This window comes from Pan troglodytes, chromosome 5 (assembly GCF_028858775.2).
Source record: "Pan troglodytes isolate AG18354 chromosome 5, NHGRI_mPanTro3-v2.0_pri, whole genome shotgun sequence".
In the NCBI taxonomy this organism is placed as follows: Eukaryota; Metazoa; Chordata; class Mammalia; order Primates; family Hominidae; genus Pan; species Pan troglodytes.
The window spans coordinates 110,875,728-110,890,906 of NC_072403.2; the positions used below are offsets into that span (position 1 = coordinate 110,875,728).

At 36.5% G+C, this 15,179-nt stretch overlaps 1 protein-coding gene across 8 annotated transcripts in view; it reads right to left on the minus strand.

The window, feature by feature from the left end:
* Positions 1-15,179, minus strand: part of FBXL4 (F-box and leucine rich repeat protein 4) — a 79,725-nt gene that overhangs the window by 60,980 nt on the left and 3,566 nt on the right. For 4 of the 8 annotated variants that reach the window (XM_001136579.5, XM_009451692.4, XM_016956029.3 and 1 more), the window contains exon 2: positions 5,837-5,954. The exons of the other annotated variants lie outside the window; for them this stretch is intronic. The gene's annotated coding sequence lies outside the window, so the exon portion shown is untranslated. The remainder of the gene's footprint in view (positions 1-5,836; positions 5,955-15,179) is intronic. 8 annotated transcript variants of the gene reach the window in all.

Consider the following 15,179-nt stretch of genomic DNA (forward strand, 5'->3'; position numbering starts at 1 on the left):
ACTTTTTTCCACATCAGTAGCCTTACTTTCTGATACCTACTGGCACTGCATTTTTATGAGATATATACCTTAGTTCCACTAGGGTTTATATTAGGAATAAATCTCTTGAAGGAGGGAATCTAGCCAAAGATCTTTATTTCTCAAAGTACACAGTACATAATAGGCACAAAATATTTGACATGTTGATAGAAAGGTGATGAGCAAACTAAAAATTATAAAAATCTAAAATAATTTTAAATTGTATAACAGCATCCCTTTGCCTCTCAAACCCAAACAGATCCAAACACACTGAAATATTTAAAAATATAAGCACTGAAACACTACTTAAATAACTGAACTTGAAAGAAGTGCAGAGAATCCACAGTAGTAAGAAACTAAGAAGAAAGTTAGCTGGGCATGGTGGCTCACGCCTGTAATCCCAGCACTTTGGGAGGCTGAAGCAGGTGGATCACCTGAGGTCAGGAGTTTGAAACCAGCTTGACCAACACAGAGAAACCCCGTCTCTACTAAAAATATAAAATTAGCCAGGCATGGTGGCACATGACTGTAATCCCAGCTACTCGGGAGAGTGAGGCAGGAGAATCGCTTGAATCCAAGAGGTGGAGATTGCAGTGAGCCAAGATCATGCCATTGCACTCCAGCCTGGGCAACAAGAGAAAAACTCCGTCTCAAACAAAAAAAAAAGAAAGAAAGAAAGTCAATGAGCAGAAAAAAGAAAGTCAATGAACAGAGGTCAGGGGCTGAAGCTAACATGACTCATGGAACCAGTTACAGGCCATAATGGTTACAAGGGGACTCCCTAACACCCATTCAGAGACGTTATTTAAAGACACAGGTCACAGTTGGAAGGACCTTCATAAAGCCAAAACTCTCAAAGGATCACCCTATCCATGAAACCAGGACTATAAAAACTTAGCTTACTGGCCAGGAAACCCAAGTAGCCATGACATCAACTAAGGCAATGGGGGGAAAGTCACCAGAGGAAATCAGAACCATATGAGGCATGAACCATGCATAGAGTGTGGGCCTAAATTCACACAACCTTCATGGTTTAGAATCCCACCCTATCCTCATGCAAAAAACTGAAAAAAGAAAAGTAGTCCTGAACTGGTAAAACTTTAGGACCTGGTAAGAGCAAATGTGAAAACTCTTTGCAGGAATGCTTCCAAAACATACAACAGACTAAACCTTTACTAATGATGCATCACAGTAAAAAGTTACAGACCAGAATAGAAAATGAACCATGATGAGAGATAGTCAGTGGACTCACCAAATGGAGGGATTTGCAGCACAAGAACAAGAAATAACAGAATAACCAGAATAAGACTTTTTCCAAAGAAGGGCAACAAAGCATATATTAAAATAAATAGGCTGGGCATGATGGCTCACACCTGTAATCCCAGCACTTTGGGAGGCCCAGGTGGGAGAATCACTTGAGCCCGGCGGGGCGGAAGTTGCAGTGAGCCGAGATTGCACCACTGCACTCCAGCCTGGGTGACAGAGCCAGACCCTGTCTCAAACAAACAAATAAATAAATAAGGTGTTTCTGTAGCACACACTTAATGGATGTGCTCATGAGTCAATGAACCAGATTCACCTCAGGACATATAATAGCAAGTACTGAAGTATGTCATGTTATAATTGGGGGAAAAATAACTACCTGTTATATTACTTCTTTATTCAAACATTTCACCTACCACAAGTATAAATTTGTCAAATTAAAAATATATATATTTAAGGCTGAGGCTGGAGGATAACTTGAGCCCAGAAGTTCAAGGCTGAAGTGAGTCATGATCGTGTCACTGTACTCCAGCCTGGACCACAGAGCAAGACCCCGTTTCAAAAACAGACAGACAACTTTTTGCCACTCAAGTCTCAATCCTTAACAAAAAAAATTGAAATGGTACAAATCTTTCTTTTACCATATACACTTTATTTCAAAATAGGGCTGCAGATAAATTAAGAACCATTTTCCAAAGAAGTTGAGTATTCTCTTTTCAAAAAGAAAAAGAATTAACAAGTTAAACTGCAAAAATAAAATTTAGGAAATAAAGAACAACCTATAACATGTATTCAAATCAATTGACAAATCAGCTAATTTAGAAGACTATGGATGTGTTATTCCTGGAAACCATCAAGGGAAGGACAGAAAACCATCTGCCACAGTGGATGAATAAGTTGACTGCTTAATCTCTGGACATCACTTCTCACTCCACGGTCTATAAATTGCTTCAACTAAGCTCCTCCCCCTTTCTTTATAAAACTGTGTTGTGCATTTTTGGCAAAAAGATTTTAGACAAATTGTGAAAGTCGAATTCTGTTTGACATACCAAGCTACAAACTTTGAAACTGTTTCCCAGCTTTTACCATTGTAGATTATAAGATAATATCAAAAGCAAGACTGTCATATGGGCAATATTATGTTTAAGCTGTGTTAAAGTTAAGCAAAATTTTGCATTGAGGCAACATATGTAAAAGTGAGTTATAAACTGTAAATATATGTGTTATATGTTCAAACTTCTTCAATATAGAAATGTAAAATGGATGCTTTAGTTTTTTTCAACTATGGATAAAAATAATATTTAATGCTAATTTTTTCAGGAAATAAAGTTAAAAATGGCAAAAGAAATTTTTAAAGGAAGGAAATGCAGAGTCTGATATACCAAAAAAGCAAATATATTTATTCTTTTTCCAGCAGTGCTATTTGGAAAATGTTATAGAAGTTAAAACCTGTTTTTGAAAATAAGCAAGGCATAGAAATAAAAAAGAGAAATGTACAAACCCATTGCTAACGTCCTTCATTGATTCTAAACTCCTTTCCAATCTACTAAGATGACACATAAAAGTGTTTTAGGGGTGGGGAAGAACATATGGAGAAGAAAGGATAGCTCTCTCTACTTTTCCCTGGGAAATGAAGCTGAAAAAGGGAATGGAGCCATTGTCTCAGGACTCATGTGGAGAGCTACGACCAACGCAGAAGTCCAAATTGTCCAGGCGCTGTCTGGACTTTTGCCAAGGCATGGAGGCAATTTGTGGTAACCAATGAATATCCCTATGGGCAATGAACCAAGTGTAAAAGATACAATAACTCTATTTTATGAGGAGAATGGGATTCAAAGATAAAATTATTTTTCCCACCTGGTGCAAATAAATAAATATTAGTCAGGAACACTTAATTTGTCCAAAAGAGTGATTATAAAATGGACCTTCTAGGAGACATTTTCTTTTTTTGTTCATTCAGAAAGCTATTTTAAGGACTCACAACATATAAAAATATTATTTTCCATTTAGAATAAGTCAGAATTAGGGGGATCTTCATTTCATTTGTTGCTTAATCCAATCACTGATAAGCAATGACTATGAAGTGAGAAATTCTCTACACTGAACATTTATACTAGCACAATCAAGGAATACCAAAACAACAGCCATTTTAACTTGTATCATGAGACTTTCATACTCCTTGGGAAACAACTTGCTTTTATACAACATGATTTTATTATAATACAACTTAGGTTTAAACCACATCTTCCATATTATAAAATGCTTAACGAAGTTAAATAATACAATTACAGAGAAAGCAGTAATAGTGGAAAAGAGAAATTAAGAGGTATAGACAAGGGAGAACATATGTTTCCTACTGAGATTTGAAGTGAGATGGGGAATCGATGAGGCGGAGAGAAGCAGGATGGCAGGAGCTGCCGAGAAGTCGGCTTGTACTTCGAAGGGAAAAAGAGGAAGGAAAAGGACTGTTAATAAAATAACAAAGGCAGCAATCAGAATGAACCAGAGCCAGGACAGCGTAAAGGCTAGGTTCACAGTGAGATGAAAGAACCTGAAAACAAGTTTAAAACTCAAAAGAGGATTATTCTCAAGTTATACTACAGTGAAAAAACATGGAAAAACACAAAAAGGACAGGCAATAAGGCACAGGCATACATACAAGGCAAATTGTAACACAATATTTACTTGCAAAAGAGCCCACAGAGACATGTCAATGAAGTCATAGAAAAAAAAAAAAAGAGCAAGTTTAGACAGCTTTGCTACATAGTACCAAAATGTAATTAGAATGCTCAATGTGGTAATGAATCAAGAAAAAAGGCCAACCCTTAAATGCTCATTATTTCTGAATCCTGCTGAAACTGATCAAGACATACTATTCTGAGGAAGGACTTTTCTGGTTGAATCTAGAAATCAAAACAGGGGAATGAAAGAAAGCATCAATGGAGAAAAGAGGGGAATGATAATGTGAATTTGATGTAGCATCTGAAATTCCTATCAGCTCTCTTTCCTGGCTGGCCCCCTCTAGCTTTTACACCAACTTGTGCTCTTATGCCCCCTCTTGCCTCTGGTAACTTCTCAGTCTCCTCCCAGCTTTTCTTCTTCCTAATTCTTCTCGTATACACAGAGGTACCATTAAAGGAAGGCTGTCTTTTTGATAACATGATATACAAGAACATTCGATCTAACTTTGAGCCCGCCTTCCCCTTCCCTTTCATGTCCACACCCACTACCCTTGCTGTAGACCCACCAGAACCTCCACCACGCCCTCAGCAGCACTCCTGCTTTCATGCCTCAGCATCCTGAAATCTTCAACTGAGGCTGGATGGCTCTGGAATGCCCCCTCTCTTCCAATGCTTGGCACTCTCTTACTCATCCTTCAAGGTCAGGTTCATACTTTATCTACCATGCACCTTTCCTCTGCTCTTATATGTTCGTATTATTTGCTATTTCTTACATGCTGAAATATTTCTCTACCTGAATAGACTATGAACTCCTCAAGTTCGGAGAATATGCCTTAATTATAACCATACCCTTAGAGCCTAGCACATGCCAATATATGCTCAATAAACATTTGTTGTTTTACGGAGACTGGAAGAGTAGATGGCATAAGAGAATTAAAATGAATAAGTTTAAAATAAACACAGAGATGAAACCAGCAACTCTTCCTAAGGCACATGTAAACCAAAAAATGACGCAAGAAATGTTCCATATCTTGATACAGAGATAAAGAGAGGAAATGGGTAATAAAAATTGAAACGCAATAGGTAAGAATTAAATGTATGAACTTCTTTGAAGCCATCCAAGAAGGAATAGTACATATATTGAAATTTTACTGTTCAAAGAGAATGAAAAAAGTAGTAACTTCTGTTAGTACAAAAGCAGCTTCTGAATACATAAAAGAGTCTTGACTCTGGTCACAAAGAAACTCTGATTGAAATTAAAGAAAGATTCATGAAAGAGATGATTAGAGAGGTAAAAGAAAGCCATTTCCTCAAATACAATGATGTTTTTGCACTCCAAATCTATGTTAAAACAGTACGTTGATTATGGAGAACTGGAAAAACTATGGCTGAAAAAGAATTTCTTAAAGAGATAACCTACAAGTTAAGAGAGAAGAGACGGAGAATCGCTTGAACCCGGGAGGTGGAGGTTGCAGTGAGCCAAGATCGCACCACTGCACTCCAGCCTGAGCAACAGAGTGAGAGAGAGAGAGAGACAGAAGAGACAGGCCGTAATATAACAGCAAAGGTAATAAGACAGCTTAATATTGTTCTCGTATTAGATGTGATATAAAGGAGGAAAGGCCAAGCATTAGAAAAAGCTCCGCTTTTTCTTCATCATAATTATTGATATTCTAATTGTACTAGATCTTAAAAAACTAACATTGAAAAAATCTAACAGTGTCAGCATGGAAACTACTCAGGATGGTATCTTAAGGCTTTATATGCCTCTCTCTTACTCTAAGTAAATTCTTCCCCAGTTAAAACATTTTTATTATGACTGTATTTTTTAATCAGTAAGGCCCCAAAGTAGAAAAAATAGGTGGCGTTCTTACCTGAAACATATGGATCAAGAGGAAGACTGGAGACTCCTATCCAGCTTCAAAGCTTCTTGAAAATCCAAGCGAATGAAGCAAATGGAGAAGGCAAGGGAACCAGGCCAGGAAGAAAAATCTAAAAGCAGAGCAAAAATCTCAAAAACCAGAGGTAAACAGTACCACTCTCTTCGAGGAATCAAGGTAGATCTCAAAAATGCAAGGAAATAATCCAAAAAGTCTGGAATACATTAGACTGTGCAAAAACCTCTGGTGAGTTAATGAATAAAGGGCAGGAACTAAGCAAGAGGTACCCAAGAAGTCAAGTAGGAATGAATTTATCAGAAAACAAGAGATAAGATTTAGAACCAATTTAAACTAGGAATTGAGAAAGGTTAGTTCTGCAGAATATGTTCTTTCTTTCCTAGACTTTCTTTAACAAGCATATCTAAACTTCTGAAATATTTCATAATCAATCTTTAGTAGCAAGAAAAGCAGAAAAAGGAATTGAAGGAATCTTTTTTTTTTTTTTTAAGTAGAGCTATAGGATGAGTGGAATGGTTTTTTGTTTTGTTTTTTTTTTTTCTGATATAATGGATCTGGAAACCCTCTTCCTGCCCAACATGCTATCTCACAAAGTGACAAGAAAGGATATGTTTCTAATTACACAGGTACGATGATACAACATAACTTAGAAATAGATTCCACTGTTATATTACCTATACATTACCTTTTTCTTCAGTGTTTAACGATGGGTAAGAATAAGCCATCTGAATGAGAAGAACTGTGACTCTGGAATAACCCTAAATCTTTAGCAGATATGCAATGATATTTAACTAAAATATTAAAAACTGGAGATATCTGGTTGAGGATAAATTTAAGGAACTTACTGAAGAAAGAAAAAATGATATTTTGTTTGTTAAAGTCATACTAATTATGTGAATTTACTTTAGCCAAATACTAGCCATATATTTTTGTACATTAACATAGAGAACATTTTACCTAGAAAAAAATATAGTGGATTTACACCCTGCCTAACAAAAATCCAAGGACAATACACCTGTCATAGCTTGCCATTATAGCTAAAATAGCAACTAATTAAAATGGTGTAATACTGTTAAATTAACTTTAGTATAAAATGTACCCCACTTTAAGCATATAATTTGATGAGTTTTGACAATGACAGAAACCAACATAACCACCACCAAAATCAAGATACAGAATATTACCACTAGCCTAAAAGGATCCCTGGTCAATCACCCACCCACAACCTATGCCAAGCAAAAACTGATCTGCTTTCTGTCACTACAAACCAGATTGTCCTTTATTCCAGAATTATATGAAAGTGAAATAATATGGTATGTATGGCTAACCCTTAACACAGGTTTGAACTGTGTGGGTCGACTTATATGTGCCTTTTCTTCTGTCTCTGCGATCTCTGAAACAGCAAGACTGACCCATCCTCTTCCTCCCTCTTAGTCTATTTAACATGACGACAATGAGGATGAAGACCTTTATGATGACCTATTTCCACTTAATGAAGAGTAAATATATTTTCTCTTCCTCATGATTTTCTTAATATTTTCTTTCTCTAGCCTATTTCATTGTAAGAATACAGTATACAATACATATAACATATAAAACATATATTAACCAACTGTATATGTTATCAGTAAGGCTTCCAGTCAACCATAGGCTATTCAGTGGTAGTTAAGCTTATGGGGAGTAAAAAATTACAGCTGGATCAACTGCATGGGGGATTGGCACCCCAACCTTCATGTTGTTTGAGGATCAACTGTATTATTTTGTGTCTAGCTTATTTTGTTCAGTCTATCTTCCAGATTTACCCATGATGCTATGTGTTAAGAGTAGTTCAGTTCCTTTTTATTCTGAATCAAATCCCATTATACAGTTGACCCTTGAACAATGTATGGGATTGGGACACTGACCCCCTATGCAGTAAAAAAATCTGAATATAGGCTGGCATAGTGGCTCATGCCTCTAATCCCAGCATTTTGGGAAACTGAGGCAGGTGGCTCACCAGAGGTCAGGAGTTTGAGACCAGCCTGGCCAATAGGGAAAAACCCTGTCTCTACTAAAAATACAAAAATTAAACGGTTGTGGTGGCACACACCTATAATCCCAACTACTCAGGAGGCAGGAGAATCACTTGAACCTGGGAGGCAGAGGTTGCAGTGAGCCGAGATTGTGCCACTGCACTCCAGCCTGGGTGACTTCGTCTCAAAAAAAAAAAAAAAAAATCTGAATATAACTTTAGACTCACCCAAAACTTTACTAATAGGCTACTGTCGACCAGAAGGCTTACCAATAACATAAACAGTTGATTAACATATTTTGTAAGTTATATAATTTATTCTTATAATAAAGTAAGCTAGAGAAAAGTACTGTTAACAAAATCATAAGGAAGAGAAAATATATTGACTACTCATTAAGTGAAAGTGAATCACCACAAAGGTCTTCGATCTGATCTTCATGTTGAGTAGGCTGAAAAGGGAGGAGGAAGAGGAGGGGTGGTCCTTGCCATTTCAGGGTACAGGGTGAAAGTGACGGAGGAGGTGTAAAAAGAGGCAGGAGAGGCAGGCACACTCAGTGCAATTTTGTGGAAATATACTATAAATTCTGCCTGACTTTTTGCTATTTCATTTCTCCAAAAATATCTCTATACAGTACCAATCCTTCTTCCACCATTTGCTTTAGTTTCAGTGTCCATGTCATAGAAGGGTCCATGTTGTAAAAGAAGTCAAAACTGTCCAGAATAATTGGAACTTTCTGCCAAATTATCTAATGTCAATTTGTTTTCTGGCACTGCCTCTTTTATGTCTTCTTCCTCGTCATCTGGCACTAATTCAGAAACACTTGTCTCCACCAAGTCGTTTTCTGTTAACTCCTTTGGTGTGGAGTCTATTAGCTCTTGAATTTCTCTAAGATCCATATCTTGAAACCCTTCATCCTCCTCCCCCTGCACCCTTTTTTTTTTTTTTTTTTTTTTGCCCTATCTACAATCTCTTTCATGATTTCCTTGATTGGTTCTGTCATATATTCTGTGAAGTCATGTACACTATTGGTACAGTTTTCTTTAGTTTTCTTATTGTTTGAGTCTTGATGGCCTTCACAGTTTTTTCTGTAACAATGGCATATTCAATGGTGTAATCCTTCCAAACTTACAGGTTCTCTCTGTTGACGTTCTCATCCATAGAGTTCACAGTTCTTTCCATAGAGTACCATGTATAGTAAGCCTTAAAGTTCCTTACAACCCCCTGATCTGGAGGCTGAATTAGGGACATTGCATTTGGGGACATGTGGAATATACTTCGACACCTTCAGTGTTAAACTTGTGGAGTTCTGGGTGGCCAGGGACATTGTCTGATACCAAAAGAACTTTAAAAGGCAGTCCCTTATAGCAAGGTATTAATACTTCCTGACTTCAGGGACAAAGCATTGATGAAATCAATCAAGAAAAAGAACTCTGATTGTCCAGGCCTTCCTGTTACATAACGAAAAGACTGATAACTGGCATTTACCTTTTCCCTTTAAGGCTGGGGGTTAGTAGCTTTATAAATAAGCAGAGTCTTGATCATAAACCCAGATACATTTGCACAAAACACCAGAGTTAGTCTATCCCTTCCTGCCTTAAATCCTGGTGCTTGCTTTACTTCTTTAATAATAAATGTCTTTTGTGGCATTTTTTTTTTCCAGAATAGGGCACTTTGTCTGCATTCAAAACCTGACTGAGGCTGGGCACAGCAGCTCATGCCTGTAAACCCAGTACTTTGGGAGGCCAAGGCAGAAGGATCACTGGAGACCAGGAGTTTAAGACCAGCCTAAGAAACATAGGGAGACCCTGCCTCTACAAAAATAAAAAATAAAAAATTAGCTAAGTGTGGTGGTGTGCACCTGTAATCCTAGCTATTTGGGAGGACTGTTTCCACCTCAGGAGGCTGGGGCTACAGTAAGCTGTGATCATGCCATTGCAGTTCAGCCTGGGTGACAGAGCAAGACCTTGTCTCAAAAAAAGAAAGAGAAGAGAAAGGAAAAGACAAGACAGGAGGGAGGGAGGAAGGGAGATGAAACGAAACGAAACGAAATGAGAGAGAGAAAGAATCCCATTTAAGCAGATATCCTTTCTCCTCAATTATTTTAATGGTATCTGGGAAATCATCTGCTGCCTCTTGAACAGTAGCAGCTGCTTTCCTGCTATCTTAACATACATAAAGCCAAACTTCTTTCTACAATTATCAAACCATCCTTTGCTGGCATTAAATTCTCTAGCTTTCTATCCTTCACCTTCTTTTTGCTTTAACCTGTCATACATTAACTTCACTTTCTCTCAAATCATATTAGAGTCTCCAAGCATGTCTTTCTTATAGCAATCCTGCACCCACATAAGAGCTGCATTTTCAATATGAGATAAAGTGGTATTTCACAAAAAGTGCAAGGTTTTGCACCTACTGGTATAGTTGTAGCAACAGCTACATAAATTCTCTTTTCTTTTTTCACAGTGGTCCTTTTGCTGGATTCGTTTATCTTGAAATGACAGGTAACCATAGCTGCAGACTGTAATCTATGGTACATAACAAGCAATTCCATTTTTGCTTGTAATGTCATGACTTCTCTCTGCTACTTGGAATCACTTCCGACATTACCAGTGGCACTTTCTAAGGGTCCCATGGTGTTATTCAAAGTTTATGGTATTACACTAAGCATGATGAAAAATACGTGAGAATCACAAGAAATCACTTCTTACTGTAATACACAATTTACTAGAGACAAACTGCTCATGTGTCGATGATTAGCTTCACACAGCATTGGAAGCTGATACCTGCAATATTTAAGCTCACTGCAATAGTAACTGGAGGTGATTATCAAATTATTACAGTAGTACAGTATGTACCACAGCTAATTTTATGCAGTTATGATTTAATACTGAATTTACATTTGTTTACATTTCTCTCAACTGCAAATGGAAGCACGTACATTCTGTAAGTGTGTGACTACCTTTTGATAAAGTTTAATTTTTTATAATATATATGTGTGCTATTCATGGCAGTAAATTATAAAATAGACTAGTATCTACATATATTTTATTTATTTGTGAAATACCTTTTTTTGATATTTCTAGGCTACGCAATTTGCAAGTTTTTCAAATTGTTGCAAATCTCCAAAATTTTTCTATATTTATTGAAAAAAACTGCATATAAGCATATCTTCACAGTCCAAACCCATGTTGTTCAAGGGTCAGCTACATTGGTATATCAATTCAGTTGTTGCTAAACATTTGGCTTGTTTCTAGTATCAAGCTATTTCCAAAGTGGCTGTAGCATTTTACATTCTGACATCAACATATGAGAGTTCCAGTTGCTCCACATCCTCATCAATAGTTAGTATTGTCAATCTTCATCCATTCTAGTGGGTGGGTGGTGATACCCTGTGGTTTTAATTTGAATTTCTTAATTGATTAATGACATGGAACATCTTTTCACGTGCTTATTTGCCATTTATATCTTCTTTAGTGCAGTGTCTATTTTCTAATCTTTTTGTTGTTGTTGTTTCCTTACTATGGAGTTGTAAGAGTTCTTTACACACACTAGATACAATTTCTTTGTTAGACAGATGTTTTTGCAAATGTTTTCTCCCAGTCTGTGCTTGCCTTTTCATCTACTTGAAAATATCTTTTTTTCTCTTATGGGATACTTGTACATGTCCTAGCAAACATATTACCAAAGAGTAAGATCAAGTACAGTTTCAAAAGAGTAAACCCTGAGAAAGTATTTCATCTTAGACCTGGGAAGTATTTGCTCTTAAGGGAAGACCTGGGAAGAGTTAACTACAAATTAATCAAATTTTAAGATACCAAATTAGATTCTGCAAACATTTCTAGTGGGAATGCAAAATCATATAGCCACTTTGAAAAACAGTTTCACGGTTTATTATAAAGGTCCATCCGCCCTTACCAAACCATCCAGCAATCCCATTCCGAGGTATTTACTCAAGTGTACTAAAAACCTACATCCAACCAAAAACCTGTATACAAATGTTTATGGCAGATTTATTCAGAATTGTTCCAACTTGGAAACATCTAAGATGTCCTTGACAGATGCATGTACAGTGTTACATCCATACAATGAGTTACTACTCAGGAAAAAAAAAAAAGAAAGAACCACCAATCCAGGCAATAATATAGATGAATCTTAAAATGCATTTTGTTAAGTGACAGAGGTCTGATGCAAAAACTACATATTGTATGATTTCATTTATGTGATACTTTGGAAAAGGCAAATAGGAAAGGCAGATAAATCAGTGATCGCCCAGGGTTAAGGGAAGAAAGAGAAATTGACTAAATAACCACAAAGGGGCCACACAAGGAACTTTTAGGATGATGTAACTGTTCTGTGTGCTTTTGTTTTCAGTCAAAACAAGTCAAGCTGTAAATCCGATACTCTAGTATTGATTTGGTTATGCACACGCTAGCTTACTTGTCTGTTCTCTTTAAAGATATCTACTAGTTGGCATGTTCTGCCCACTTGTTCTGCCCAGGGCAAAGCCTGCTCACACAGCCCCAACCACTCATCTTGCCTTAGGAAACTACCTGTCTGGAAAACAGAATAGTGACCTTCATGACATGAAATACTTCAGACCAGGACCAAGATGGTCAACATAGATCTGCATTTATATGTCTGAATAGAATTAACCATTTTAAAGACAGGGAAACAAGTTAAGCAATTACAGCAAATGGCATTCAGGAAAAGTTAATGCCAAAATTAGGACAATAGTTTTTTTAAAAAATCATTGTTTAGTGTTAATTAATAGGTTATAGGATCCATGAAATAAGCACAAACTAACTTAAAAAAATTCTCAGAAGAGGTGGTGACTGAAATAAATTGAAAATTAAGAGACAAATAAATGACCTAGAGCACATATACAAGAAACCTAACATCTATATAAGATAAAGACTGAAGCTAATTTAAGTTCAAGGAAATTCTAAAGGAAAAAAAAATGGCTCAAACTCTTATTCACATAGAAAAAACAAAATTAAATAAAAAATATTCTAGATATGCAAGTATACTTCCCATAACTCTTCCTGAAACTATTACTTAAAAATGTATGCCAGTTAAAAAAAAAAAACAACAGAATTAAATACTTCAAAAACAGGGAAGACATACTATTCAAGTAACAGTGACCTTATAGTTAAATCTAAGTGATACAATACTAGCAAAATTTTAAAAAATGGTTAGAAAAAACAAACAAACAGAAGAACTACTAATATGGTTTGCATCTGTGTCTGCATCAAAATCTAACAGTGAAATGTAATCCCCAGTGCTGGAGGTGGGGCCTGGAAGGTGATTGGATCATGGGGGTGGTTTCTCATGGTTTAGCACTATGCCCCTAGTGGTGTTCTCATATGAGTTCTGAAGAGATCTTTTTGTTTCAAAGTATATAGCGCTTCCCCCACTCTCTTCCTTCTGCTCCTGCCATGTAAGACCCTTGCTCCTGCTTTGCCTGCCACAATGATTGTAAATTTCCTGAGGCCTCGCAGAAGCCTAGCAGATGACAGCACCATGCTTCCTGTACAGCCTGTGGAACTGTGAGCCAATTAAACATCTTTACTTTATAAATTACCCAGTCTCAGGTATTTCTTTATAGCAATGTGGGAACAGAATATTACAACTGTAGAAAAGAAATCAAATCAATAAAACCAAGAATGTAAAGAAGGCAAGAGATCCAGGTCTCAACTTATTAATGGGAAGAATGAGGGCAAAAAAGAGTCAGTTATAGATGGTTTCAGAATTTCCAAACTTGCAGGAGAGGGGAAAAAATAGTTAATATGACTAGATTAAATTGTCCTATTAGGAAATAAACCCAATTTTGTACAAGGTAACCTTGTGATGGAACTGTTGTATATTTTGACTGTGGTGGTGTTCACAGGAATCTACATAAAATTACTTAAAACTAAACAGGCACAGGGATGGGTACAAGTAAAACTGGTGAAATCTGAATAAGGTCTATAGATTGTATCAATGTCAATTTCCTGAGTATAATATTGTACTGTAGTTATGCAAGGTGTTACCATAGGTGGAAACTGGGTGAATGTACACAGGATCTAGATCTCTGTATTATTTCTTACAACTGTATATGAATCTACAATGATCTTTTTTAAAAGTTTTATAAAATGTAAAACAAAAAAAAAAAGGACAAAATTCCAGGCCAGGCACAGTGGCTCACACCTGTAACCCCAGCACGTTGGGAGGCCAAGGCGGGTGGATCACTTGAGCCCAGGAGTTTGAGACCAGCCTGGGCAACATGGTGAAGCCCCATCTCTACAAAAAACACAAAAATTAGCCAGGTATTGTGGCATGCACCTGCAGTCCAGGCTACTTGAGAGGCTGAGGCAGGAGGATCACTTAAGTCCAGGAGATGGAGGTTGCAGTGAGCCAAAATTACACATTACACCACTGCACTCCGGCATGGGTGACAGAGCAAGACTCTGTCTCAAAAAAAAAAAAAAAAAAAAAGAAGACAAACTTCCAAATTGGCAAGGGGGAAGATTTCAGGGAGAAATAAAAGTTCAGCTCAGTTACATGAATGTTTGATGTTTATGAAAGGCAAGTAAAGCAAAATGGTGTAAAACGACTGAAAATAAACATAATAAACATATGGACAAAAAAGACCTATCAGGTACACACAAAACTGACAGAGAGGCAAAAGTCATATAAGACAATGTAGACTCCCAGCCAAAAAATCACTAAACAGGGCAAAAAAGATACTTCATATTCTTTAAGATAAAATCCACTAAGAACAATTACACATATTATCTTTAAGGCTGAATTCAACCAAAATCATAATCACAGTAAACATCTAACATACTTTGCTTACTAATTTGTCGGCTTTGAGAAAAACAACAAATTAAGGATATAGTATCTTACAACAAATGTGTCAAATCAAATAACAGGGAAAGGACAGTTTATCAAAATAAATATTTTAGGAAAATGTCCAGCAATTTGGCAAAATAAATTTGTAATAGTATGCCATAGCAACCATTTTTAAAAATCTATATCTATGACAACAGAATGTGTACAAAGAGTATTTTAATAATCTTCGGGTGGAAACCCAGAGGCCGTAAAGGAAAACAACAGCAGAACTGGCAACATAAATATTAAAGATTTTTATAAAGCAAAAGCCCCAAGAAACACTAAAGAATAGACTATGAGAAAATACTAGCAAATGGTGAACCAAATCATTAATAGCCACAATATGTAAAGAGCTATTACAAATAATTAGAAAAGAGGAACATTTCAACAGAAACCTAAGCAAAGGATATGATCATGCAAGTAAAAACGAATACAAA